Source organism: Dromaius novaehollandiae, chromosome 3, assembly GCF_036370855.1.
Source record: "Dromaius novaehollandiae isolate bDroNov1 chromosome 3, bDroNov1.hap1, whole genome shotgun sequence".
Lineage (NCBI taxonomy): Eukaryota > Metazoa > Chordata > Aves > Casuariiformes > Dromaiidae > Dromaius > Dromaius novaehollandiae.
This window is the reverse complement of record NC_088100.1, coordinates 18,398,821-18,403,997: the sequence shown is the minus strand read 5'-3', so window position 1 is coordinate 18,403,997 and position 5,177 is coordinate 18,398,821.

Sequence of the window (5,177 nt, the reverse complement as noted above, 5' to 3'; positions counted from 1 at the left end):
TTGGGAAGAACAATGTGTGTCTGTACTATAGAGTAACTATTCCTTTATTCTTCTGAAAACAAAGTGTTTAGATAATGAATCCTAGGATCATTTGGCATGGGACTCTGAGTGGCAGAATGAGGGAACATAGGGCAATAGCATATGTAATATAAATGGCTTACAGAACTGTTGGTGGAAAGGACTAAGCCAGTAGTTAGAAAATACAGGTTATGTTCTTGGCTTTGCTGCCTACTTACTGTGGAACTGAGAAATGGTATTTGATGTCTGTGTGTCTCACTTCGTATATCTGTTAACTAAGAATTTCCTTTATTTTGCAATGTATTTTGGTCTAAAAGTGCAAGAAGTTCTTTATACTGTTACTGAGCTCTGTCAGTGGTTTACAGAGACATTGTATTGTTGTTAATATGCTCGTGAAACAAGGCACATGCCTAATATTTTACATCCACAGAACTCAGAAAGCTAAGAAGAGGTGCATGGAAATACCATTCCCATTTTGACAGAATAGGAAACTAAGCTCCAAGGAAGTGAGGGGATTCCCAGCAGTCACGTTGTATAGCAGTTGGACAGTCAAGAATGGCAGCTGGATCCCCTGACATCCAATAAAACACCCAAATCCAATAGGTTTTATCTGTATTAGATAATGATAAGACAGCTCCAACACAAACTAAAGCACAGAAGAGGGTTCAGTCTCATTGTAGTGCTGTTTTCTTTTCTTTTGGATAATGTAATTATCTGGGCTTCCAATGCTGTTGTTCACAGAAAAACACTTTGAAAAGTCAGGATGTTTGAATTTTAAAGACGCACAAGAAAGAAGCTTTATATTTAAGGTTTCCAAAAGGCTGTAAGACAGAAAGAAACATCATTATTAAGTGTTTTGGGTTTTTTTTAGTACCTGAGCTGGCTGAATGTTATGCTTCCCATGCTGAAATGCACAAATGAATTTTTCCACACCGCCCCCATTTATCAGACATAATCCATTAGTCTCATTTGTATTTTAAACCATTAACTCTTGAGTTTGGAGTGCAAATTGCTCTTGTGTTTGTTGTTCATGAGTGATATAATATATGCCTTTGCTACGTTTTCCCATAGGCTTGTGAGATTTTATAATAACCCTAAACTTGCCTCTCTAAAGATTAGAAAGGGAGGTAAAAATATACAGTCTTTTCAGGCATCCTTTGAAATAATACAGCATATCAAATCACTGATTTTTCAGGTTCAAGGCATTTCTCTTGCCAGCTGGTATGAAAATTCAATGCTAGATTCAGAGTGTAATAACACTTAAGACCAGCAGTGTTTCACTGATTTCTGTTGAAATGACGATAAACCTAGAGAATTCCAGCATCAACAAGTGATCCAGAAATGACCACTGATGTCTCAGGGGCAGAGTAAAAAAAAAAATCCTTTCATGGATCATTGTGCTTACTTATTTCTATAAATGCCAGTGCAAAAGGTGTAGGGTTTTTCTGGCTTATTAAAACTTGCATAGACACTGAATGGCATAAGAGGGGGCTGAGACCCTTCTTCCCCACTGAGTCACACAACATGACAACCCCTAGTTCATAAGACAAGGCTAACCCCCAACAAGTGTCTTTAAACAGGCATCCTGAATTTGATATGGGTAGCCCACAACCCAAAGACAAGCAATGACCTTGTGCAGTAACAAGAATAGAATCAGTATTAAAGTTGGGGAAGAGGGTGACGGGCTGACAGAGATGTAAATCCACAGTCCCTTGAGCCCTACTGCCTTCCTCCTGGAGATGTCTGCCTACTAATATCTGCGGTTTGGGAGGGGAAGGTAGTTTGGTTTTGGTTTTGTACATGCTATCCTAATGAGCAAACAAAAAGACTGTGTAATTCCTGACAGGATTACAGCAATGCACTGCTCATAAAGAGATGCTTGAACACTCAAAAGCCGCAGAAAATGCATCTGTTTGTTTATTTAACCTAGTGACTTAAATTCTCACCCATGAGGTCAAAGAGAATTTACCATTAATTTCACAAGAAGAGTTTGGTTAAGTATGAGAGCTTTTGGTGAAGTATCATTGTGTTTCTAATCACTGGGACAACATTCTGTCCAGAAACAAATTTCAGTTACATCCAGTTAGAAATTCTCCAGCAAATTATTACTCAACAACAAATTACAGATTTGTCATAAGTCAGACATTTCAAGAAAACATGCCAATTCTGATAAATATCATTCTGAATGTAAATTTGAAATTTCTTAGTAGGATAATTCAATTTTTCCTTCAAAATTACTTTTTTAAGGAGTTTAGTTAAATGCGAAGTGACATATTAAGAATTTCATTTCCAGAGGAATTTCAAAGACTGTTTCTGTCTTGTTTTCATTCTTTTTCTGAAGAGAAAAAACGTTGCAGATTCAGAGAATGCTGTATGAAAAAAAAAAACTATTTCCACTCAGCCATTCAAGTAATTTCAGTTGCTCTCACTGAAAGCAGACAGATTCAACTAGTGTCATAATTATCTCCAGAACAATGAAAAATGGTAGTAGCCTCATAGATAATTCCATATAGCAACACACAAGAAAGCCACATTTCGGCCAGTTCAAATTGTTCCATCTTGTGCTTGTGCTGATATAGTACCTATGTTGGATTCTCTCTTGGGTCTTATTTACCAACTCTGTAATGTTGTTGGATTCCCAGAGCAGCCAGGATAGTGAGATTTTATGGTGAAATGCAGTTTAAACTGCATACCAGGGATGAAAAACTGACATCCACCATAAATATACTGCAAACCATCCCTGTCTGAAGCTTCAGTTCTGGTTTTGTTCTGTTGAAAAAACACATGGTGTTTACAGCACTTAATTGAGAACTAAATCTATTTTACTCAGATGAATTTAATTGTATTTCAAGGTCCTAAACTTAGTTAATTTAAATATTTTTCCAATTATTATTGTGTTTATAACCATTAGACACTTCTCAGTCAGTTAATAGGATCCTATTGCATACAAACATAAGACAAAATGGTTTTAGCTTGTTATATTTTCAGGCCAAGGGGTGTTTCTTCTTTTTGAAGGTCAAAATTGATTGTTTGAGTAAAATAGTCATGCATTTCTTCAACAGAAAGAAAAACATAGTTCATAGACTGTATCTATGGGAAAACACGTAGGTACTATTACTGTTGCTACTCTGTAAATATATGCCACAAATAGATCAGAGAATAACTAAATATTTTGTTAGTGAGCAAATGTAATTCTAAGAATGATAGACATCCTATTTGAAGATTTTAGTAGATTAAATTAAACAGATAGTTTAATATGCTCTAAATACTAAAAGATGTCTGTATACTTGTGTATAATTTAGCTATCTTTAAAAATACATATTAGCAGACAAGTTAGCAGTTCCACTCTTAAAAGGACTTCACCAGGCAAGTCATTCCATGCAAACTCTATGGGGTTTTTTTGCAAGCATAATTCAGAGTTGTAACCTGAATTACGTGTATGGTTTTCATCTTTAAAGGGGGACAATATATTGTTGCCTGGCTCTGTGGAAAAATCTGGTAACTCAGCTACATAACCAAGGAGCAGAGCCTTCTAGACGCAACCAAGAACTTCCTACGGGAGTGGGTATGCCACATATAAACCACTCTCTTGCCATTGCAGACTCCACCTACTACAGTTCTCATCCTACAGTCTGTCTTAGAATAAGAGGACATTTTTTTTCATTGCCATTCCCATCTGTCTTAAAGCCATTGACCTGGCGTCTTCTAGCCTACAGATCATTTAACATCTCTCTTGTTGAACCTTCTTTTCCCTGCTCCTCAGTCCCAGTGATGTGGTGTTTCCACCACCCTCAGCCTGACCTGACAGTGTTTCCCCAAACTCTTCATTTGCCATGTTCTTTGATAATTTTGTTAACTTTAAATAAACTTTCCCTGCCAGAGAAACAGTTTTGTTTTTCAGTGACACATGGAGAGGTTACAGTTTTAATTATAGAACTGCTTGGCTGCTATGTGTTTAAGCCTTCCTTAAAAATAAATAAATAAATAGACAGATAATTAACATAATGGCTTGTCTATTAAAGTAATTTTTTGGCTGGCAGAGTTTTTGGGAAGTTTATCTGTAAGTGTCCACATCAAACAACACCTGTTTTCCCTTTACTCACTTTCTATTTAACAAACTCCCCATAACCCACCTCTGTCCCCGCACACAACCACTATGAATGCTAAATGTTTTTACTAATACAAATAAATTATGTTCTGCCTGACACCTGTGTGTTGCCAGGACATAAACTATTTTTGTTGTGCTTGGCCTTTAAAAGTTCAAGTGAAAAAAAAAGTTGATTTTTATTCAATTCTTCCAGGTATCCTCTAGACTAAAAGTAATTTTTTTTGCTGGGAACTTGAAGAAGGAAAAATGTTATTTGTTCATTTCTATGCATGTTTTTTTCTAGATGTAACCTTATTATTGCATACTTCTTGCACATAAATGCACTGCAAAAAATAATGTCAAACATCACAGAAAAAATGCTAATATAAAAAGATAAGAATGTCTATTTCAAATCAGACTGCAGGTCCATCTAACACAATATTTTGTCACCATCAGCAGCCAATAGTGCTTGAGAAAGAGTTAAAGAGGGTGAACACAGGCTGATGCTTTCCCAGCATACCTTTCCACATCCCAGTGATAAGTCATTCAAAGACTTTTTATGTAGGCATTGACATTTCTGTGTTTAACTGCTCTGATGGGCCTTTCTCCCATGAATTTGTCTAACTGCTTTTGAATGCAGGCACTTCATACTCACTTCCATGTATTATATGTTTCAAAAGTTTCTCAAAGCGATAGAATTAATGTGACTTCTGCAGTGCTGCTTTTAACAACTCCAGGAACTTCTCAGCTTTCAAATTTTACCATATACATATTGACACTAAAGACACTAGACAACTCACCTAAACTCAGTCCTCTGGTCTGGATCATGTGCCCACATCATGGCTTAACTCCTGCTTCTGCACTGTTCAGAGCTCCCTTCTCTACAGTGTTGCCTCAGGCTCACCATTACCATAGCCAGTCTTCTCAAATACATGTCCATAGCATCCAGCACAGCACCAATAAAAAAACTACTGAAAAACCTTTGGGCCCTCCAGTCCTGCACCCCAGTACACAGCCAATAATCCCTTCCACCATGCCATCAAGCTCTGTTCTGAAGGCCTTAGCTGTTATG